The sequence below is a fragment of the Ptychodera flava genome, chromosome 13, assembly GCF_041260155.1.
Source record: "Ptychodera flava strain L36383 chromosome 13, AS_Pfla_20210202, whole genome shotgun sequence".
Classification (NCBI taxonomy): Eukaryota; Metazoa; Hemichordata; class Enteropneusta; family Ptychoderidae; genus Ptychodera; species Ptychodera flava.
Window position 1 is genome coordinate 21,975,355 of NC_091940.1, and position 25,836 is coordinate 22,001,190.

The following is a 25,836-nucleotide window of genomic DNA, read 5'->3' on the forward strand; positions in this document are numbered from 1 at the left end:
TAAGTTTTTATTATATGTTACTAATAGTAATATAGCTGGCAAAGCGCCCAACCACTTAAATCGCCGTCCAATTTGGCTGCCAAGATTATGTGACTACTAGCGAAGTGATGAATAAATTTAGTAGAAAAGAAATTCTAAATTGTTTTGCGCTGTATTCTTGATAATATGCTTTTTTGGTCGATTTTCTCAAACCAAGGTCATGTGATCAATTTAAGTCTAGGTGTACCATTTACTGGTACTCCTTACTTTAGTCCGTGGGCTGGAGGGGCCCACCGTGCACCCCCCCCCACATCCCTACTTCTTGTGTATTTTTTTGTTCTTTAGGACCTGCTGAACAAGAAAAGAGATGTTAACATTGGATATTTGGGGATGCACTCCCTATCTGTGCTTGTTTTGATTTGCATGTACCGCAAAAAATGGCGAAAAATGGGTAGGGGTAGGGGGTACTATATCCTCCCCTACATTGAGTAAACTAGCATGAAATAGCACAAACCATACATTTTTGGAAAGCTGAGATTCTGCTCTTTGTGAGAAATACCAACTTTAGCAAAATTAATTTGTGTACATAGAATAGGACGACTTTAAATTGAATTTTTTTGACAATTTTGAAATTTTTTACCCAAAATACCATGTAACAATTGTGATTTACTTGTTATTAAGCAAAATTTTGACAGCTTTTTGTGTTTGAATTATTTATTCCCACATATTAAAGAAGAAAAAAAGTGTTAACATTAGATATTTAACTATACACTACTTCTCTTGAGTCAATTTTGAATTGCGTGTATCTGTATGGGGTGTGCAAAAGCTAGGGGTAGGGGTACAACATTCTTTCCTTGATGAAGTAAACTGGCTTGAAATGCCATATACCTTATAGTTTTAGAAAGCTTAGATACTGGTCTTTCTAAAATGCATAAAGTTTTTGTGAAAAAATATGACGTCATAGAATTGGATAACTTTAAATCGATTTTTTCTGGTAATTCAGTATTTTTAACCGGAAGAAAATACGATAACTATTGTTTCCTCCTTATGAAGCAAGTCAAACACATTTATGGATGTTATTTACTAATTGCAATGTGCTGAAGAAGAAAATAAATGTCAAAATTGGGTATTTACCATGAATCATTGTCTCTAGTCACTAAAATAGCAAGTTTTGCTACATTGGTATATCGTGAATGGTCATTTTATTGTTATGCAATGAACTAATGCACAGCCTTAAAAAGAAGACTCGAAAACGTGCACACATAGTCATATTGCCATTTTCTCCTTCAAGTAAATAGATTATTGATGACTGTCTATTGTTATCATTTAATTTTTTAATATTTTTCTACTTAATAATTTTGTTAAGGCGTATTCGGAAAATTGTCTATGCCTCCTTGTCTTACTTTATATACAGCAAGCATTACTAACAATCTATTAGGCCGAGGCTAGAGGGGGCGTCTACGTGCACCTCCCCCCTCACCCCACAGGATAACAAACCTGTAATTTTCAGAAGCCTTGGGATCCCTAGAATAAGAAATGGGATTTTAACAGACAAAATATAGGGACTCAATAGCTGTTACGGTCATGTTTTGAAGGGTACCACAAAATCACGATTTTGTGACCCTCGTGGATTTTTGTCAAACCTGTCTTCTTGTACGTGATCTGCTGAGCTTACTGTTTAACATGACCTAGGTTATGGGGTATCATTAGAAAGGTGATTCATTCTTCTTGTAAATGGTATATAGCAATATGCATTATCTTCTATAGTTTTCATGAAATAGGGCCATAATTTACCCCATACCCCAAAGTTTTATATCACAAATTACTGTCAAAACTAATCTAAATTCCACCAATTATTTACCTATACATAATACAAAGGGCAATACTGTGTATTAACTTTGTGTTATTTGCTACAGGTACATGTTAGAAACTTGGAATAAACTTTTAACAGAAAAAATATTGGGATCCTGTAGCTGTAACAGTCATATTTTGAAGGGTACCGAAAAATCACAGTATTACTGACTCGCATTCGTTTTTGTTAAACCTGTCTTCTTGTAAGTCTTCTTCTGAGCTTATTTTGAACATAACGAGGCCAATGGGGTACCATTAGAAAGTTAATTTACTCTTCTTTAAAATAACATGTTGCAATATGCAATATCTTCTATAGTTTTCATGAAAGAAGATCAAAACTTACCCCATACTCCAATGTTTTATGTCGCAAATTACCATCAAAACTAATCTCAAATTCTACCAATTATTTTCCTAGACACATTACAAAAGGCAATTCTTTGTATAAAATATATTTTATTTGGTACAGGGACATGTCAAAAATATGAGTTACACTTTTAAGAGACAAAATATTGGTATTGAATGACTGTTACTGGCATGTTTTGAAGGGTACCATGAAGTCAGAGTATTACTGACTCGCGTATGTTTTTGTTAAATGTGTCGTCTTGTAAGTTTTCTGCTGAGCTTACTTTTTACCATAGTCTAGATTATGGGCTGCCATTGGAAAGACAATTTATTTGGCTTTAAAATGACATATTGTAATATGCAATATCTTCTATAGTTTTCATGAAATAGGACCAAATTTTACCCCATACCCCAAAGTTTTATGTCACAAATTACTGTCAAAACTAATTTTAAATTCTACCAATTATTTACCTAGACATTATACAAAGGGTAATGCTTTGTATCAAATTTGTTTTATTTGATACAGGTAAATGTAATTAACTTGAATAAATTCTTAACAGAAAAATATCCAGATGCTGTAGCTGTAACAGTCATATTTTGAATGGTACTGCAAAATCACAGTACTGCCAACTCGCATACATTTTTGTTAAACCTGTCTTCTTGTAAGTCTTCTACTGAGCTTAATTTTTAATATAATGTAGCAAGTTGGGCATCATTAGAAAGTTAATTTACTCTTCTTTAAAATAATATATTGCAATATGCAATGTCTTTTATAGTTTTCATGAAATAGGACAACAACTTACCCCATACTCAAAAGTTTTATATTCCAAATTACCGTCAAAACTGATCTCAAATTCTGGCAACTATTGACCGAGACATAATATAAAGGGCAATGATTTGTATTAAAGTTAGTATATTTGCTCTAGGTTCATGTTAGAAACTTGAAACGAACTTTTAACAGAAAAAATATTGTGATGCTGTAGCTGTAACAGTCATATTTTGAAGGGTACCACAAACTCACAGTATTGCCAACTCGCATACGTTTGGTTAAACCTGTCTTATTGTAAGTCATCTGCTGAGCCTATTTTTTAACATAACCCGGCTATTGAGGTATCGTTAGAAAAGTAATTTTTTCTGCTTTGATATGACATATTGTAATATATAATATCTTCTTAAGTATTCAGGAAATAAGACCAAAACTTACCCCACACCCCTAAGTTTATATTGCAAATTACTATCACTACTAATCTCAAATTCTACCAAACTTTTACCTAGACATACTACAAAAGGCAATGATTTGTATGAAATCTGTAATTGCTACAGAGACATGTTACAAATATTAGATAGACTTTTAACAGACAAAATATTGGGAATGAATGGTTGTTGCTGTAATGTTTTGAAGGGTACTGTAATGTCTCAGTCTTGCCCACTCGTATGTGTTTTTGTTAAATGTGTCATCTTGTAAGTCATCTGCTGAGCTTACTTTTTACTCTAACCTATCTTATAGGCTATCATTGGAAAGAAAATTTATTTTGCCTTAAAGTGACATATTGTAATATGAAATATCTTTAATAGTTTTCATGAAATAGGACCAGACTTACCCCATATTCCAAATTCGCAAACTGCAAAGTTTTCAAACAGATGTAGTTTGCAAATAAAACTAAGGGCTGGGGTAAGTTTTTTGCCATTTCATTACAACTTCAGATGATAATGCACTTTATCATATGCTAAAATAAAGAGTGATAAAAGCTTTGTAATGATACCCTACAATCTGCGTTAAGGATAAAATAAAGGTTGGCAGATAAATTTCATGGAAACTTGTTTAATAAAATTTTATGGGTTTCAGCAACATATATCCTGCTATCCTTCAAACTATGATGCTAACAGCTATTAAATCACAATAATTATCCAGTTAATGGTATCTTTCATAGTTGGAAATGTCTCTGTAACAAATAAAATAGGTTTCATACAAATTTGTCTATTTTATAGAATTTATCGAAATTAAATGCTAGTTTTGACAGTAATATACAACATAAAACTTTGGGGTATGGGGTAAGGTTTGGTCCTATATCATGAAAACTATAGAAGATATTGCATATTACAATATGTCATTTATAAGCCAAATGAATTGTCTTTCCAATAGCAGCCCATAATCTAGGCTATGGTAAAAAGTAACTTACAAGACGACACATTTAACAAAAACATACGCGAGTCAGTAATACTCTGACTTCATGGTACCCTTCAAAACATGCCAGTAACAGTCATTCAATACCAATATTTTGTCTCTTAAAAGTGTAACTCATATTTTTGACATGTCCCTGTACCAAATAAAATATATTTTATACAAAGAATTGCCTTTTGTAATGTGTCTAGGAAAATAATTGGTAGAATTTGAGATTAGTTTTGATGGTAATTTGCGACATAAAACATTGGAGTATGGGGTAAGTTTTGATCTTCTTTCATGAAAACTATAGAAGATATTGCATATTGCAACATATTATTTTAAAGAAGAGTAAATTAACTTTCTAATGGTACCCCATTGGCCTCGTTATGTTCAAAATAAGCTCAGCAGAAGACTTACAAGAAGACAGGTTTAACAAAAACGAATGCGAGTCAGTAATACTGTGATTTTTCGGTACCCTTCAAAATATGACTGTTACAGCTACAGGATCCCAATATTTTTTCTGTTAAAAGTTTATTCCAAGTTTCTAACATGTACCTGTAGCACATAACACAAGTTAATACACAGTGTTGCCTTTTGTGTTATGTATAGGTAAATTATTGGTGGAATTTAGATTAGTTTTGACAGTAATTTGTGACATAAAACTTTGGGGTATGGGGTAAATTATGGCCCTATTTCATGAAAACTATAGAAGATATTGCATATTGCTATATACCATTTACAAGAAGAATGAATCACCTTTCTAATGATACCCCATAACCTAGGTCAAGTTAAACAGTAAGCTCAGCAGATCACGTACAAGAAGACAGGTTTGACAAAAATCCACGAGGGTCACAAAATCGTGATTTTGTGGTACCCTTCAAAATATGACCGTAACAGCTATTGAGTCCCTATATTTTGTTTGTTAAAATCCCATTTCTTATTCTAGGGATCCCAAGGCTTCTGAAAATTACAGGTTTGTTATCCTGTGGGGTGAGGGGGGAGGTGCACGTAGACGCCCCCTCTAGCCTCGGCCTAATAGATTGTTAGTAATGCTTGCTGTATATAAAGTAAGACAAGGAGGCATAGACAATTTTCCGAATACGCCTTAACAAAATTATTTAGTAGCAAAATATTAAAAAATTATTATAAATGGTAACAATAGACAGTCATCAATAATCTATTTACTTGAAGGAGAAAATGGCAATATGACTATGTGTGCACGTTTTCGAGTCTTCTTTTTAAGGCTGTGCATTAGTTCATTGCATAACAATAAAATGCCCATTCACGATATACCAATGTAGCAAAACTTGCTATTTTAGTGACTAGAGACAATAATGCATGGTAAATACCCAATTTTGACATTTATTTTCTTCTTCAGCACATTGCAATTAGTAAATAACATCCATAAATGTGTTTGACTTGCTTCATAAGGAGGAAACAATAGTTATCGTATTTTCTTCCGGTTAAAAATACTGAATTACCAGAAAAAATCGATTTAAAGTTATCCAATTCTATGACGTCATATTTTTTCACAAAAACTTTATGCATTTTAGAAAGACCAGTATCTAAGCTTTCTAAAACTATAAGGTATATGGCATTTCAAGCCAGTTTACTTCATCAAGGAAAGAATGTTGTACCCCTACCCCTAGCTTTTGCACACCCCATACAGATACACGCAATTCAAAATTGACTCAAGAGAAGTAGTGTATAGTTAAATATCTAATGTTAACACTTTTTTTCTTCTTTAATATGTGGGAATAAATAATTTAAACACAAAAAGCTGTCAAAATTTTGCTTAATAACAAGTAAATCACAATTGTTACATGGTATTATGGGTAAAAAAATTCAAAATTGTCAAAAAAATTCATTTTAAAGTCGTCCTATTCTATGTACACAAATTAATTTTGCTAAAGTTGGTATTTCTCATAAAGAGCAGAATCTCAGCTTTCCAAAAATGTATGGTTTGTGCTATTTCATGCTAGTTTACTCAATGTAGGGGAGGATATAGTACCCCCTACCCCTACCCATTTTTCGCCATTTTTTGCGGTACATGCAAATAAAAAACCAGCCCAGATAGGTAGTGCATCCCAAAATATCCAATGTTAACATCTTTTTTCTTGTTCAGCAGGTCCTAAAGAACAAAAAAATACCAAAGAAGTAGGGATGTGGGGGGGGGGTGCACGGTGGGCCCCTCCAGCCCACGGACTACTTCCAAATAAGCATTACGAAATGACACGAGAAGTAGTGTCTGAGATTTGAAGCGACAAAACATACTCCAAAAGAAGAAGAGAAATTCGGACGAAACCAACAGGGTCCACGCCTAGTAGGCGGGGGCCATTACAATACCAAACGAAAGGAATGTCACTATTGTAAGTCAAGTCTATAACGTAGCAAGTGTAAACCATTGCTAACGGAAAATAGACGTGCATTAAATGTAGCCATTTCATGATGAAAACGACTGCCAAGCGACAAGAGAACGCAGAACATCATTAAAACATGAATAGGGAACGCCGCATGTTGTTATGATCCGTTCACGTTCCGTTCACGTGTGTCTTAAAAAAATTGTACACGTGTGCACGGCGTCCAGGACGCAAGTGGAAAGGTACGAATAACAGAATAAGTCGAGAACAAAACCTGGAATATTGTTGTACCTTTTGGCTTTTTCAAGCACATTGCAAATCCATATTTTACTAATCTTTGACTACTTGCAACAGGCAGACTTCTATCGTTTGGTGTCAAAATTGTTTTGTCTTTTATGTTTTTCATGTTCAGTGAAGGAGTGTAGGATAGTTTGTTTATCAATTTTTCCATTCAACAATTACATTTTCATCATCTTCATTTTGTGTGCCGACATTATGTCTCTTAATTATGACAATGTCATTCAAAATAAAACATTGACGTGAAATATGTTTTGCGTATTTGACAATTAACTTATCTCATGAACAAACTTGAACGGACGAAGTCCCACATTGTTCTATCCAAGTCTGCTCATTCGAGACAATATTCCTCTGGATATCGGTAATTCCGTGATCGCGTTATGTGTTTTTTGTTTGTATTCCATTCAGCGTACAGCTTGGGTCTCTCATCGTATTTTTATTGCATCTGTTAGAGTTGCACATATTCTCTGCTCTCTCATTCGTCCGCTCTGTAAAAGGTTATTCGATCTACCTTTGATGAGCACACTGGTATTTCATGTTTAACATTTTGAAGTAAGTATCTACTGTAAGGTTCGTAAAAACTGAAAAAATGTTATGTCATGGAAAGAATGACTTTCTATCAATTGTGATAACAATGACGTGTTACAACAAGCAAGGAATCATATATTTAACGCTAACTAACAGTGCGTAAGAATTCCCTTATTCAGTTTTTAAAACTAGCCGTATTTTCTAACCTGGGTTGGTTACACTGCTGGTGGACAGAATTGTCCCCGAGGTTATCGTTCGCCCAGTTAAAGCGATGAAATTCGTTTCTTCGCTTCGATAAAGTGTGTATGTGCGATGTATGATAGTGAGCATGCGTGCGTGAGTGCTTCACGAACTCTACAACGTGTTGAGCGGTCTCAGTCAGAAAAATGTAACAACTTAGCCGGCTATTGAACCACTCTTTTTTGGGAGTGGAGATTTAGCCGAGTGGTTCTGTCTGTGGCCTCTCAGCTAGGCGACTGATGCCGTATGTTGTGGGTTCGAATCCGATTGAAAACTAGCCGTATTATTAGTGTTTGATTAGTGATGTATTGAACTTTTTTGATTCATCGTTTTTGTTTTTTTTTTTGTTTTAAGTTATTTATCGGTAAACGAATCAGGATAGAGGGAAAAATATTATATTTAAAATATCTTTTTTCGAAACTATAACATAATATCAACGGAGAGTTACGTTTATTTGGCCCTAACGGAAACCTTATAAACTTGCTTTGGCTTGTGAGGCTGTAGTCTAGACCTACGCGCTTGAGGGTTGGAAGCTGAACACCTCATTTGGCAGAGACTAACTTCAGAATATCAGTGAACTCTAACGTCATAGATATTGCACTTGAAGGTTCCATCAACTGATGTAGTTCAGTGCATATTTCAAGATCAACTCACTCTACTTTTGTTTCAATTTCGACATCAATTACAAGCCGGTTACACTGTTCAGAAGATGAAATCAGCGTGAAAGGGTTTGAGAAAGTGCTGCCTAGACCTTTAATTGTATTAAAAAGCACCCAATTTAATTTTATTTAGATTTAAATTTGTAGTCGAGAAATATCAGTCGGAAATGCTTCAATCATTATTGACGTCAACATTTTATCTTGATTAAAGTGGTCACCTGGGAATCTTTGTATGGGTGAATACACTTATTGTGATAGCAAATATGGTATTTCAAACAAAACAGTCCATATCGATTAATTTCCTTGCTAATCCGACTTCATTAATTTGCTCTACCGATCACCATCACGGAGTCAGAGTGATATGCCTCCGTATTGGTGATCGGTAAAGCAAATTAATGAGGGGAATTAGAGAGACAAATTAACAGACATGGACTGCCTTCTTTGAAATACTTTACAGAGACAGCAAGGGTAAAGTAATAATACCAAACACAAGCAAGGCTTGTAGTATATAAGATAGGCTTATATTATAAAATATGTTTAGTACTGACAAATATTGATCATAACGTCGAGGTGAATACTGCTTGCAATACCTATTGAAAATGAAAATGAAAACATACCAAAAAAATAGTTTTTAGAAAACGTTGTGTACGCCTTGTGTACGACAATTTAAATAAAATATGCAAAAACGGTTATTACTGAAATTCTGATCTTAAAGGAAAAGCATGATAATAAACAGTTGTTTTTAGCTCAGGTTTATTTGACACATCAACATCTGCTTTTAGTACATGACTAATTATGACAATATATAGCCAGACTTAATAAAAAGCTATGTTTTTTCATTTAATACATTTGTACCCAGGGGAACTGTTGGTGGCAAAAGCATCAGTCATAAATGATCTCGATGTTTTATCTTATTAAAGCATTCGTATGACTTGCGTCGTACACTATTTGTAACATCGAGTATGTCAAACATATAGAGATAACACTAGAAAAAGTTTAAAATTGTCCATCTGCCCTTCCCAGAACATGAGGTGCAAACACATGAAGTTTATTCTATGAAGACAGTGGTCTTCAATCAATGCGACAACTAGACGCTCAGACGTATTTCTGAATTGACGAGTTGCCGACACTGTCATGTGCAATTATTGTCCTGACAGTAAATTTGCTCAATGGAAAGCAAAACAACTCTAAGAAATTTGAAACGTCACCTAGGAGTGAACGAGCAGTCAAAATAACTCCATACATATTCCACTAAGAAACTATCATTTGCATTTGTACGGATTTTGTGTTATTTTTGTTATGTCTGACCTCCTGGACAGTATTTGCACAATTTCACGGAAATGATTTCTTGTGATGAACTTATTACAGCTAGGCGACAATTACACAAAACAGTGTTGGACTCAACCGTTTATATAGTTTGCCAGGTTCCCGTATTTTCAACGACTCAACGCAAACCACCGTATTGTATGCATGCAAAATTATTACGGTGAAAATGTTAATGGTAAATGGAAAACTTACAAACAAAATATCCTACACTGCTTAACTGTAAATACAGGGGAGGGCAAACGCGTAAAGACGCGTTGTAAATGTAGTCACCGCAGTTCGAATTTGAAAAGATAGTATACGTACAGTTAATACCATTGTAAATGAAAATTGTATAAGTTAAAAACCTTTGATACCAAATGTTAGAAATCAGTCTGTTGCAAAAAATACAAAGCACACTGTCAGCGAAACATTAATTTGCAATCCGCTTGAAAAACCCAAAAGGTAGAACAATATTCTGGTTTGTCAGATTAACTGTGTTTATTACAAGTTTCGGATCGCTTGCGTTATGTAAGCCGTAAAAGAACAATAATCTTCGTAGTAAAGCGTTAAAATAATGTTGTTGGTTTTTTTCTGCAGAGGTATATGTAGCTCTTTTGATCTTTGGTAGATCTGTCGGGGTCGATACAAATTATGTATACAGTAACAAAGAAATAGTCACCAGTTACTATGCTGTACTGAGTAATCATTTCGGGATTACCTTGGTCGTTGATTGATAGGAAGTTTCGAAGGAATCATTTAGAGGTCATGCGATTGGCTGTTGCTGTGGACGTGTCATCAGAGGACATGAAAGTGCCACATGAGGTAACACCAGTCCAGGCTCACACTTCAATTGGTCAGGATACTGTGAGAGAACATGTCCTCACCTACCACCCTTGTGAATCCCCAATGCTATTATCAATTTATACCTAGGATGGGGGGGATTTGTATTTATCACATTTACTAAAAGAAATCCATCTAATAATGTTAGATCCGAGGTTCTCAAACAAATTACATTTTCATTTTTAGCTCATGTGTTAACAAACGTGAGCTAATGTCACAGCGATGTCTGTCTTTCTGTCCGTGTGTGTGTGTGTCTGTCTGTCTGTCTGTCTGTCTGTCTGTCTGTCTGTTTACCCGATAATTCAAAAACGCCTGTACAGATTCAAGTCAGATTTGGTAGACAGGTACCGTATGCTACTTGCAAGAACGTATAAGATTTTGGTTAGTGTGACTTGCATTCAGGGATTTTTATATTAAATAGAGCAAAAACGGGCTAAGTGTCAAAGAGACAAGGAAAAAAGGTAGAGCATCAAATTTGGAAGTGAAATAGAGAAAACAAGGAAAGACATTGATGAAGTTCAGCGAGCTTTAGATTATATTTAAAAGTCAAAACACAAGGTATTATTATACACCTGCGTCTGTAACCTATGGAATTTCGTCGTACAGTAAGTTTCGGTATCAGGACTTTAGGTGTTATTGGACACTACTTGACCTTTGACCTCAAAATACCTTTACGTCAACACAAGGAAAAAGAAGAGAATATTTTACATTGTTTACAAAAAGATATACTTCTTAACATTCAGTACTTCACAAAGCAAATCGTGGTCAGTCCAAACCCTGTAAATTCGAGTGAAATTATGTTGCTGACGTACAATTTCGACCATGTGCACTGCGCAGCGCGTGTTGAAATTTCGTTCTGCGCGCTCAGTATAGTGCGCAACGAGCATCCAAAAGACGCCTTAAGTAAAGTTGGACTAAAAAGGTGTATAATAATAAGGTTATTCCCAATATACCCAAAATACCGTACATCGTACGCTTCAGTATTGTCCTCGACGCGACGCATCTCGGACAATACCTCCGCTGCACGATGTACTCGGACTTAAATCCCAGTATTTTAGGAATAACGTTATATTATTCAAAGTGCCAGACAATGGCATGATCTTCGTGAAAGAAGCAATGCTTGTTTTTTGAAGCTTGAAAAGAGAAATCATTACAAAAGCACACGCGTAAACTTCAAACATCTACAAGAACTGTTACTACAGCTTTAAATAAAATTTTAAACACACAGAAAGAGTTTTATCGAAATTTATACCAGACTACACATTGTTTTCCTGAAGAAAAAGCAGAAGAGTTCACTGGTGATTTGCATATTCCTGTACTGTCAGCATTACAGAAAAATATTTGTGAAGGTTATTGGAGTTTCAGAGAGTGCTACCAAGCTTCGAAAAACATGTATAGTAATAAAAGTCCGGGGAATGGAGTTTCTGACCCTGGTTTGGTAATTTAATTGTAGGGAGTTTCAACTAAATGTACATGGAGAGTTGTCAGTGTCAGTTTCCCAGAGACAATCAATCATTACTTTTATTGATAAAACAGGAAAAGATCGTCTGCAGCTGAAAAATTGGACACTTATTTCTGTTTTAAATGTTGATTATAAAAATTGTTGCCAAGGCCCTTTCAATTCGAATTTCAAAGTTTTACAGGACATAATTCACCCAAATCAAGCTGGTTATGTAAAAGGTCGCTACATGGGCGACGCTGTTCGCAAGATTTTAGACTCGGTGCACTTTACAAGAGAAAACGACGATATTCCTGGTATCTACTTTGTATTGAGTTTGTCAATACATTTGACTGTATCTAGTGGCCTTTCCTTTATTTTGCTTTGAAGATATTTAATTTTGGTGAATCTTTCATTCTATGGGTCAAACTTTTATACTACAATATTATTCCTGGTAATTAATAATGGTGTCACCTCTGATTACTTTTAAGTTAGCAAAGGTTCAAGACAAGGTGATCCTCTTTCACCTTATTTGTTTTTAGTTGATGTAGAAAATTAGTCCATCGCCATTCGTCACAACAAAACAATTAAGGGGATTCAAATCGGACAAAATTGCACAGTATGCAGATGACACCACTGGAATATTATCAGATGTGAAATCTGCCGAAGAATTTCTCAGAATGGTTGACTCATTCGGCAACATTCCCGGCCAGAAGATGAACAAGGAAAAGAGTGAAGCACTTTGGATAGTTAGTAAGAGAGATTGTATATACACACATTAATCGACTCGATGTACCGCATCATTTAACAAAGTAGAAACGATGTGTGAAGTTGCCTTCTCTTTCATGTATATAAAATGGCTAAAAAATGCTCAAGATGTAAACTGTCTGCTCTACCACGTACGGCAAGTGATGATGACGACCACAAGGTAGCCTCGTCCAAGTGTAACAGTGGAGGCATAACCTCTCTCCCTGTTATTAAATTACAGTAAAAACATGTTGTTACTCTGCACATCAGTTCCTTTCTAAGTGTAGACGAAAAAAGAAATTTCTTCCGTTCTATTTATTTATAACGGAGGTCAAACAAAAACACAAAGTTGAGAGAAATATTGCCTACAAAAATAATACAACTGTAAAGTATAGGAGTAGCTGGAATACTCTGGAAATGTACTTTGAATCAGAGATTGAGAATGTCTCTTTTATGTAAGTACCATCCTTGTTCTTTGTCGTTTTTTACCTTTTTCTCTTGTATGTAAATAATATATATATATATATATATATATATATATAATGTTGACGACCACATATATATATCTCTCAATCTAGTATTGAATACAATACGAACACCACCATGAACACAATGGAACAAAATTAGACGTCCTAACTTCAAGAATGAAAGAGCAAACTTCCCGTGGAACAACATAGAAATATGTAGGCCTACATTATGCCATTATACCTCGCAATTTATCCACTGAACCTGAATAGGCGACTGATGAAGAAAGTCTGGCAAACTTTCGAAATATAGCGTTAAAAGATAGTTGTGTCGTACGCAGTCTCTCTGTAGTGCAGACTGCACTGACATTCCTAATACATCTGTGTCTCGCCTAGCCCTGCGTACAGGTCCGTGTGTTCCCGGTGTTATACGGCCTCCTGTGGTGGAGGCCGTATAATGCCGGGAACACACAGACCTGTACGCCGGGCTATGTCTCGCCGTACCAATTTAGTTCTGTACACAAGACAGTGAAACAAAAAATACACACTACTGAATTAAAAGCAAACAACCAATGGGCCTGTATGAACGATGTGTGGAGTTGCTCTCCCTTTACTAACTATGACTGCAGGCGCAAGATGCCACGTTGCTATGGTATTCTCCAAAGGACCGTTCAATATTTGTTGCAAAATGTTTGCTCCAGTACTTCCGTTTATGCTCAAAACAAATTGAAGAGCGTAGAGTCATACAGAACGGCGCAGCTCAAACAGAACGACGCAATTACAAACTTAAGAGCGCAGGTCAAAACAGAACGACGCAGCTCAAACAGAACGACGCAATTACAAACTGAAGAGCGCAGATCAAAGCAGAACGACGCAGCTCAAACAGAACGACGCAATTACAAACTGAAGAGGGTTTGTGTCGTTTTCGGCCACGGTAAGGCAGACACTTCTACATTGTTACCAAGCAACAATGACACGGACACAATTCTGCCTGACCCTAGTAAAGGTCAACGACGTTCTACATGTACAGCAGCGGCCATCGCACGTTGTAGGATACATGACCTGAACACTATGTGAACTCTATATATCGACAATATATATTGGACACTATTTAATGGACCCTATATACTCACATATACTCACCATATGATATCTAGTCATTTTACTCAGTATTTCGATCGCTTTCAATTTTTGCATTTTTCTCGAGTTTTAGTTTACGATGATTTTTCGAATTTTAGACTTGATAGCTTTTCTGTCGGGCGGGAGAATGTCGAGAAACGTATACAAAGATAGCTACTTCTTAATTCCTTGACAATGAAGACAGATTGTAATCTCTTCAGTTCCTTCCAATATCCTGTGTTTACACATAGTTTTAATTCTTCCTGACGTGTGACTCATCTCTAACCAATCAAAGTCAAAGCTTACTTTCCCGCCAAAATCGGCTATATCACAGTCTGAATTAGCCACTTTACTTTGGTATATGTTTATGCACGGTATAGTGTATGTGTATGCGTATACTCAGAGCGCATCGCTCACCACTGGATCTGGTCGTCACTTATCCACCCACTGGTACATTATATTATTGTAGCAGTAGTTCATCGTAGCTGTAGTAATAAAGTTTGAAGAAATACAGTCGACGCCTCTGTCTCATCACTTGAACTCAAAAGATCCTGCTTCGTAAACAATCCCACACACGTACGCGTATTCGTGCAAGCGTAGGAGCTTTTGGTAGAATATGCTGTATTATATTACCTTGCCCTGTCCACAAATAGACAGTAATGGTTTATTTACATGCCTGTGAATATGAATAAAGATATTAACAATGCACAGCATCGTAAACATCGTAACTTTACATCAATCAAAAAATGCAGTGGAGCACTTGTGGGCCAAGGTTAGACACCTGTTTCGAAAAAATCGGATTTGCAAAATTTTTACAGCACTCGTGACAGTGCGTCGTATTGCACTACTCACTGACAAAATGCTGATAAAAGAAGTCACAAAGTACAACATGGAAAAGGTTTTCATAGGCCTTACTGATAACAGCTTCAACACGCGCTTCAGGAACCACATGCACTCGTTCCGTAACGAGAAATACGAAAACAGTCCGGAGTTGTCAAAGTTTGTATGGAGCTTAAAAAGTAAGGACCAAGTCTTTGACATTTCGTGGTCAATCATTGATAAAGCATCGAGCTACTCTAACGTAAGCAAACGTTGTAATTTTTATATATCAGAAGAGCTGCTCATTATCAATGTTCACAAATCTACGCAGTTATACAAACACTCTGAGTTGGTTTCAAAATATCGCCACCAAAACAAATATCAATTATTCAATTTTAACACCACTTACAAATAGAATGATATGTCCGAAAATATAGAAGTGATAGTGTCCCTAATAATCCTTCACTTCTGTCTGAAGATTGCAGAATGCATGATACTTAAGTAACAGATGTTATTACTTTGTACTTGAAGTAATTCGTGTTATTATTTACAACGGTCTGTCCTCCGCATCGAGCGCTATAATTTCCCACGAGGACATCTGTATACTTTTTTTCCCTGGTTTAAATACTTCTCGACTCTCTAAATCGAAAAGTGTTCTACTAAAGGTAATACAATATGTGTGCATATTGTTTTCTGGGCTTTTACATTGATTTCGTTGGACGCACGCCTTGTATTTAAAAAAAAATTACTACCTCTTTGATCGCGTAAGTATGTTCAAAATTGGAACAGTTTTCAGCTTTCAACGTGTGTTCTGCTACTTAACACAGTGAAGTTCAATGGGTTAGCAAATGTATGCCAAGTGTTAGTGAAAATCTAAATGGCGTTTTTTTAAATTAAACTTTTGGCGTTGAATGTATGTTAACATGTCATGTCAAAAGTATATTGCAGTAACACGTTAAGAGAACGTTACTGAAATTTCGACCAATGGATGTATTTTATTGAACGTTTATTTGTAATTTACTAGCTAATAAGACTGTGTGCACTATTGACGATTGACGATATCAAAATTATCGAAATTATACAGATACAAGATTCATTTAACATTATCAATTTCCGTTGCGAATATAACTATCTAATGATTGTCTGACAATTATTGAAGGTAAAGTTGCTTGTCGGTTTTCCAAGCAAAGTCAAACGCCTGTACTGTAGTACTTTTCATAAATATGTAGAAACTATTATAGTCAGGGGAAATCAAGTAACCAAAATGTGTGTATTGTATACATAGAAATGATTACCTTCGCTCAAGTAACGCTATTCAGAAAACATGCCTTGCTATACCTAGAAAGCTAAGGAAACACACAAATATTAGTATCTGGTCAAATATCGCAAATGTTAGGAGTAAACCCTCTCGTTCTTGTTAATTGTTCATTTTTTATTCCTCTTCGGAAATGCCAACTTAAGAGTTCAGTCATTACTGATAATACATTTCCTTATAAAATCGTTTTGGATTTGGGTTTGTTTATTCATTTGTTTGAAAGATATTTAACTTTCTTTGTAATTCAGTTGGAAAGTAATGCTGGTCCAGTAAGTCGTCTGGTCATCACTAACGAGGTTGATCATGCTATATTTGTTAAAGTTTTTAATATCTACAACAAAGCAAACTTAACTCTCGCTAAGAAATTTGATGCGCAAACATAGCATATTACTAGTTTTGTGTAAAAAAATTCTTTCAGATCTTAAAGACTGTTTGAAGTAATTACCAGTCTCTACGTATACCAGATTACTTCCAACTAAGGAAAATATAGCAAAACGTAGCTTTATTTAACACACATTATAATAATTTCGCATAATTACGGCTCGATAACATGTGGTATGTTTTCTTTCAGGTAATGGTGTTATATTCGACACTGTTTATCCATATATCTGTGCAATGTAAGTGCATAATTATGTCACCATATTCTAATAAGGGTTATACAACTGCATTGATTTCAATCAAAAGTATCAAGCCTATTTCAATACTTTATACTTGTGCTCCACCATTCATTGTGTTTATTCAAAGTATGGTGAGCAGACAGCGTACACGTTTATACAACTCTTGACTTAGAAGCCTTTGATATATCACTGGCTGACGATTTTGTCGAAGGATATCGTTTTCAAGGCCATGAGTTGAAATTAATAAGTGTATATATAGTCTATGTCTGTCAACAAACTAATTTTGATTTTCCCATAAACTATTCAACCTAAGAGGCCTAAAATGTGCCTTTTAAATTTAAGAAAATGCGTACATAATGTATTCCAGCTAAAATGGACGTGGCATAGGATGGATTTTACCTGCCTGCGGGTACGCGTTTTACGAGATTTTGACACACAGCGAGTCCTCTAGCATCAGCTGTTACCTGAGTGCTACATATAGTGAAGGGTACTAAAATTGACTGTATACATGCCTTTTACAAAATGTCAGCATAAGTGTTTATTTATGGCTTGTTAGATGGGTTCTTTACGAAGAAAAGAGCATCTGAAAGGAGAAAAGAAATATGAAAACTAAATGTGAGTCACGCAAATTCATCGCTTAAGACCGAACACTAAATGTCAGCCATTACATTGATTTGTACGACTCAGCGCTTGCCATATCTCCCAGCTTAGCAGTTCTAAAGACAATAATTTAATTAGTTAAGCTTCTGTTCAGTAATATCTACGTTTAGGGCTGTTTGATTTTCGGGATGAGCGAATTTCGTCTATTATTTTATGACCTTTGTTACAGCATCAACCTTGTATGCTAGTAAAGGCCCTACTATTTGAACCACCCGGTCAGAACAAAGCATTCGTGTACTTTAAACATTGGTATAATATTTCATACCGTCACACAACAAACCATAAAGCCAGTTCTATTTCACTGATGACAGTTTCCCTTTATCTGAATTGTATGCCCTTACAGTATGCACTGATGGCGACTATACATTTGGAGGATCATGTTACAGTGTTAAATTAGAGGAGCTGTCATTCTCTGACGCAAATGACAGTTGCCAGGCATCAGGTTATTGGTCGGTTGCGTTTTCTTCACGAGAGGAATTCGATTACATATCTGACTTACTGATTAGCTTGGACAATGAACGGGATTATTGGATAGGTGGGTACAAGAACTACAAATCCGACGACTGGAAATGGACAAATGGAGAACCTTGGCGGAATGATGCTATTAAATGGGGCTCTGGCTTTAAGAACACAAATAACCATGCATGGCTGAAGAGGGCTGAGAATTATGCATTATTTGCTCAGCCACCTGAAGAAAAAGATGCTTATGTTTGTGAAAAATATCAAGGTAATGCTCAGTTTTTGCGAAATCAATGTTGAATTTATTAAGCAAGTTGTAGAGTTTATCCGAGAGATACAGTAAACATCTCTGTACAAATGCGGCAAATACGAGAATACTAAAATAAAATTTAAAAAAATTGGCGATTCACATATGAGTGCGATGAAGTCATCGCTTGAAACATTGTTAAAAAGTTACTGTGAAAATATTTTTATTCGTCCAATTTTTCGATGAAATCCTTCTTGTTGACATTTATACTACAAGGAGCTAAAAGTTGTTTAACGTCTCCAGGGAGAGACTTCAATAAAAACCAATACTCAAATGTTTGCGATTAACAAAGTAGCATATGCACGTTGCATAAGTCAATCAAGTAAATACGTGACTACATTACAATGCTAACAATAGTCAGGAGATATTTGAACCTTATAAGCTTTTGACAGCATTTGCGACGGAATCGGTCGCTGATTTGTGTATTCTATCAGATGTGTTAGATAAACAGACATGACAGATAGTCGTTCTTATTAGATATTCATTGAACAGTGGATAAGTAGTGTTCGCATTATCAGGAAGTAGTTTAATTCCAAAAATTAGATTTAGGCAACTTGTATCAATTAACACATGTTTTGAACATATCTACAACCCTTATAGATGTTAAGGTAAGCAAAAGAAGCTAAAAAAATCAAACCAAATAGTCTATTGGTTGTGGAGAAGAAAAGTGTTACATGTTTAAATAACATTTTACAAAGATTAAATATTTCGGTCAATGTCACGTGAATGCTCGTCATTTGATTTTCAAATCTTGGTAGACCAAGTGAAAGCATTCTACCAAGTACGGGAGTGTGCAGTTATTTTGCCAGGGGTGGGCCTGCAAATTCTTCCTGTGCATCAGTAAAAATAAGTGAACCCCCTACTTATTGCAACAAAAAATTGATGACCCTTTAAGATGACAAAAATTTCACGATCCCCTCCCCCATAAAAACAATGCTTGGGTAAAGCGGTACACACACATAGCTCTGGAGGGGGTGCAATAGAATAAAAGAAAAAGTTCTCAAAATTTTTCAAATTACCCCACTAGCAAACTCATAATGTGTTAACATTTAAATCTCCCTCTTTGACTTGCTATAATTTTGAAATCTCCCCTGAAAGGGATTGGACAGAAATTACAGGTGGTTCGCAACTTTTTTGCGCAACGTTTTTGAATGGGTCATGAAATTTCGTGCTTGCCTTTTTGGGGAGGGCCACCATTTTTTACGCAACTATTGGAGGGCAAAATGTGGCTGATGTACTCCGTCCTAACATGTCAAATCATAATACATGGGAGTGTATTTGGCAAACTATTAACATTTTACCATTAAAAAAAGCAATCTATATCTGTACACTTACACATGGTATTCATGTAAATGTACTTTGCTTGCACTGGCAGGTAAAAAGTGCATGTGTGTACATAAATTTGATATTTTGATTTTGATAATGTTGTTTCACTCTACATGGTTTAGTCCTTGGGCTAGAGGGGGTCTACGTGCACCCCCCCCCCCCACAGGATAAGAAACCTGTATTTTTCAGAACCCTTGGGATCCCTAGAATACGAAATGGAATTTTAACAGAAAAAATATAGGGACGCAATAGCTGTTATGGTCATGTTTTGAAGGGTACCGCAAAATCACGATTTTCCAAGCCAAATGCATTTTCGTCAAATCTGTCTTCTTGTAAGTCATGTGCTGAGCTCATTTTTTAACATAACCTCACTTGTTTGGTATCATTAGAAAGAGAATTTATTTTTCTTTAAGATGACATATTGCACTATGCAATATCTTCTATAGTTTTTGTCAAATATAACCAAAACTTACCCCTTACCCCAAAATTTAACATTACAAATTACAGAAAATCTCAAATTCTACCAATTTTTTAGCTAGGCATAATAAAAAATGCAATGCTTTGTCTGAAATCTGTTTTATTTGATACACGGACATGTCAGAATTATGAAATAGACTTTTAACAGAAAAAATATTGGGAATCTACAGCTGTAACAGTCATATTTTGAAGGGTACCGCAAAATCATAGTGTTGCAGATTTGCATGCATTTTTGTTAAAACTGTCTTCCTATAAGTTATCTGCTGAGCTTGTTTTTGAATATAACCTGGCTTGTTAGGTATCATTAGAAAGATTGTTTACTAATCTTTAGAATGACATATTGTAACATGCAATATCTTCTATAGTTTTCATGATATATAACCAAAACTTACCCCATACCCCAAAGTTTACATTGAAAATTTCAGTCATAGCTAAAACCAAATTCTACCATTTTTTTAGCTTGACACAGAAAATCTGGCCGTTTTTGCTATTAAATCTATTTTATTTGTTACAGGGACATGTCAGAAATATGAAATAGACTTTTAACAGAAACAATATTGAGAATCTACATCTGTAACAGTCATATTTTGAAGGGTACCGCAAAATCATAGTGTAGCAGATTTGCATGCATTTTTGTTAAAACTGTCTTCTTATAAGTTATCTGCTGAGCTTGTTTTTGAATATAACCTGGCTTGTTAGGTATCATTAGAAAGATAATTTACTAATCTTTAGAATGACATATTGTAACATGCAATATCTTCTATAGTTTTCATGATATATAACCAAAACTTACCCCATACCCCAAAGTTTACATTGAAAATTTCAGTCATAGCTTAAACCAAATTCTACCATTTTTTTACCTAGACATATAAAATCTGGGCGTTTTTGCTATTAAATCTATTTTATTTGGTACAGAAACATGTAAGAAATGAATGAAATACACTTTAAACAGAAATAATATTGGGATTCTATGGCTGTAACAGTCATATTCTGGGGAGTACTGCAAAATCACTGCAGTGCAGACTCATATGTGTTTTGTTAACTTTGTCACATTGTAGGTCATCTGCTGCGCTTATTTTATCACATAGCCATGTTTATTTGGTACCATTTAAAAAGCTGATTTACTACGTTTTAAAATGACATATTGTTATATGCAATATCTTATATAGTTTTCATGGCATATGACGAAAACTTACCCCATACCACAAAGTTTATATCGAAAATTACTTTCGTAGCTATCGTCAAATTCTACCAATTTTCTAGCTAGACATAACAAATAAGGCAATACTTTATATGAAATCTTTTTATTTGGTATGGGGGAATGTCAGAAATATGAAATAGACTTTTAACAGAAAATATATTGGGACTCTACAACTGTAACAGTCATATTTTGAAGGGTCTCGCAAAATCACAGTATTGCCAACTCGCTTGCTTTTTTGTTAAATCTGTCTTCTTAAAAGTCATCTGCTGAGCTTGATTGTTGACATAACCTGGCTTGTTAGGTATCAATAGAAAGGTAATTTACTAGTTTTTAAAATGACATATTGTAATATGCAATGTCTTGTTTAAATTTCATGAAATAGGACCAAAGCTTACCCCATACCCAAGGTTACACACAATTACTGCAAATCTGAAACTCTACCATTTTTTACAATTTATTAACTGTATATACCAAAGGCAATGCTTGTATGCAATATATGAAATATGTGTTTTTGTCAATAAAGTATGTTAAAAATATGAAATTAACTTTTAACAGGAACATAATATGATTTTGTAGCCTTTGGATCATATTTGGAAGGTACCCAGGTATCAGGGCAAATTTGCCGAAACACATACATTTGCAATATATGGGTTCCCCCTCCAAAATGATCCAAATGGCTACTAAATTGTATCATCTTCCCGTTAAAAGTTAATTTTATACTTGTGACATACTTTTGTAACAAATAAATCAGATTTTAAACAAGAATTGCTTTTGTATTATGTGCAGCAAAAAATGGTAGAATTTAAGATAAGCTGTAATTTGCGATTTGAACTTTTTGGGTATGGGGTAAAGTTTGACCATATTCCAGGAAAACTATGAATGACATTGTATATTACAATATGTCATCTTAAAGAAGAATAAATTTCCCTACTAATGATACCTCACAAGCCAGGTTGTGTCACAAAATAAGTTCAGCAGATGACTTACAAGAAGAAGAATTTAACAAAAAAGGTGCCAGTTTGCGGTACTGCGATTTTGCATTTCCCTTCAAAATATGGCTGTTACAACTATACAGTCCAAATATTTTTTCTGTTAAAAGTCTATTTCATATTTCTGACATGACCCAGTACCATATACTACAGATTTAATACCGAAACAGGGCTATTTTTATCATGTCTAGCTAAAAATTCACGGAATTTGATCACGTTATCTATGACAATACTTTCAATATAAACCTTGGGGTATGGGGTACGTTTTGGTCATATTCCATGAAAACTATACAAGATATTGCCTGTTACAATATGTCATTATAAAGACTATTTAAATACTAAACAAACCGGTTAAAATCAATAACAAGCTCATTAGACGACTTATAAGATGACAGATTTAACAAAAACGCATGCGAATCAGGAATACTGAGATTTTGCTGTACCCTTCAAAATACAGCTGTTACAGCTAGAGAATCCCAATATTTTTTCTGTTAAAAGTTCATTTCATATTTCTAATATGGCCAAGTACAAAATAAAACAGATTTCATACAAAAAATTGCCTATTTTTTTATGTCTGCGTAAAAAAATTGCTTGAATTTGACATTAGCTATGACAGTAGTTTTCGATGTAAATTTTGGGGTATGGCGTAAGTTTTGGTCATATTTCATAAAAATCTGTACAAGATATTGCATGTTACAATATGTCATTCTAAAGATTAGTAAATTATCTTTCTAATGATACCTAACAAGCCAGGTTATATTCTAAAACAAGCTCAGCAGTTGACTTAAAAGACGATAGATTCAACACAAATGCACGCAAGTCAGGAATACTGAGATTTTGCGGTACCCTTCAAAATTTAACTGTTACAACTACAGAATTCCAATCTTTTTTCTGTTAAAAGTCTATTTTATATTTTTGACATGACCCATTACCGAATAAAATAGATTTCATACAAATAAATGCCGGAATTTATATGTCTAGGTAAAGAAAATGGTAGAATTTGATTTTAGCTATTACTGCAATTTTCAATGTAAACTTTGGGGTATGGGGTAAGTTTTGGTTATATATCATGAAAACTATAGAATATATTGCATGTTACAATATGTCATTCTAAAGATTAGTAAACAATCTTTCTAATGATACCTAACAAGCCAGGTTATATTCAAAAACAAGCTCAGCAGATAACTTATAAGAAGACAGTTTTAACAAAAATGCATGCAAATCTGCTACACTATGATTTTGCGGTACCCTTCAAAATATGACTGTTACAGATGTAGATTCTCAATATTTTTGCTGTTAAAAGTCTATTTCATAATACTGACATGTCCCTGTAACAAAAAAAATAGATTTAATAGCAAAAACGGCCAGATTTTTTGTGTCAAGCTAAAAAAATGGTAGAATTTGGTTTTAGCTATGACTGAAATTTTCAATGTAAACTTTGGGGTATGGGGTAAGTTTTGGTTATATATAATGAAAACTATAGAAGATATTGCATGTTACAATATGTCATTCTAAAGATTAGTAAATTATCTTTCTAATGATACCTAACAAGCCAGGTTATATTCTAAAACAAGCTCAGCAGTTGACTTAAAAGACGATAGATTCAACAAAAATGCACGCAAGTCAGGAATACTGAGATTTTGCGGTACCCTTCAAAATATGACTGTTACAGATGTAGATTCTCAATATTTTTGCTGTTAAAAGTCTATTTTATATTTTTGACATGTCCCTGTAACAAATAAAATAGATTTAATAGCAAAAACGGTCAGATTTTTTTGTGTCAAGCTAAAAAAATGGTAGAATTTGGTTTTAGCTATGACTGAAATTTTCAATGTAAACTTTGGGGTATGGGGTAAGTTTTGGTTATATATCATGAAAACTATAGAAGATATTGCATGTTACAATATGTCATTCTAAAGATTAGTAAATTATCTTTCTAATGATACCTAACAAGCCAGGTTATATTCAAAAACAAGCTCAGAAGATAACTTATAAGAAGACAGTTTTAACAAAAATGCATGCAAATCTGCAACACTATGATTTTGCGGTACCCTTCAAAATATGACTGTTACAGCTGTAGATTCCCAATATTTTTCTGTTAAAAGTCTATTTCATATTTTTGACATGTCCCTGTATCAAATAAAACAGATTTCAGACAAAGCATTGCATTTTTTATTATGCCTAGCTAAAAAATTGGTAGAATTTGATTTTTTCTGTAATTTGTAATGTTAAATTTGGGGTAAGGGGTAAGTTTTGGTTATATTTGACAAAAACTATAGAAGATATTGCATAGTGCAATATGTCATCTTAAAGAAAAATAAATTCTCTTTCTAATGATACCAAACAAAGGAAGGTTATGTTAAAAAATGAGCTCAGCACATGACTTACAAGAAGACAAATTTGACGAAAATGCATTTGGCTTGGAAAATCGTGATTTTGCGGTACCCTTCAAAACATGACCATAACAGCTATTGCGTCCCTATATTTTTTCTGTTAAAATTCCATTTCGTATTCTAGGGATCCCAAGGGTTCTGAAAAATACAGGTTTCTTATCCTGTGGGGGGGTGCACGTAGACCCCCTCTAGCCCACGGACTAGTTGTCTATGAGAAAACGATATATACTTTTTTAATGCAAAACGCAATATCTTTACATTTATAGACTTTTATAATTAAAATAACTTCATTTGATTGGAATAGGGCAGTTAAAACTTGTATTTGTGCAAAAAATTCGATTTAATTTGGAATTTTGATAAAAATATTCATCTATAATACCGGTACATGAGAGTCTTTGAGAGAATATAATACTTGCTAAATCTGTTAATCTAAAGACGTTTGATAATTCATTTTAATGTACTTGATTAGACAAGGGTGGTTACAAATGGATGTTTGTGCAAGAAACTTGATTTTGGAATTTCATTGAAATGTTGATTCACTATACATGGTAATCTATGAGGAAACTATGAATACTTTTTTTCTGATATGAAACTCGGTAAATCTGACGGATGTATTTATAGACGTTTGATAATTCATTTGTACTTGATTGGACAAGAGTGGTTATAAGTTGATGTGTGTGCAAGAACTTAATTTTGGACTTTCACCGAAATGTTGATGCACAATACATTGGAGTCTATGAGAAAACTATAAATATTTCTTTTACAGTAACGAACTAAGTAAATCTGTGCTTCTATAGGTGTTTTTTGACAATTGAAACAAAAATGTACTTGATTTAAATAGGGTGTTTGAAAGTTCAGGGTGGACAACAATTATGATATTGGAATTTCACCTAAAAGCATTATTTTACTTTTCATTTTAGTCTACAGGTACTGTTAAATA

The 25,836-nt window shown here is 34.4% G+C and overlaps 1 long non-coding RNA gene across 1 annotated transcript in view; it reads left to right on the top strand.

Annotated features, from left to right (window-relative positions):
* Positions 1 to 18,457, top strand: part of LOC139147825 (uncharacterized) — a 31,533-nt gene extending 13,076 nt beyond the window's left edge. Inside the window, exons 2-3 of the long non-coding RNA XR_011555806.1 lie at positions 17,039 to 17,084; positions 18,088 to 18,457. This is a non-coding gene — a long non-coding RNA (uncharacterized lncRNA). The remainder of the gene's footprint in view (positions 1 to 17,038; positions 17,085 to 18,087) is intronic.
* Positions 18,458 to 25,836: the final 7,379 nt, after the last annotated feature.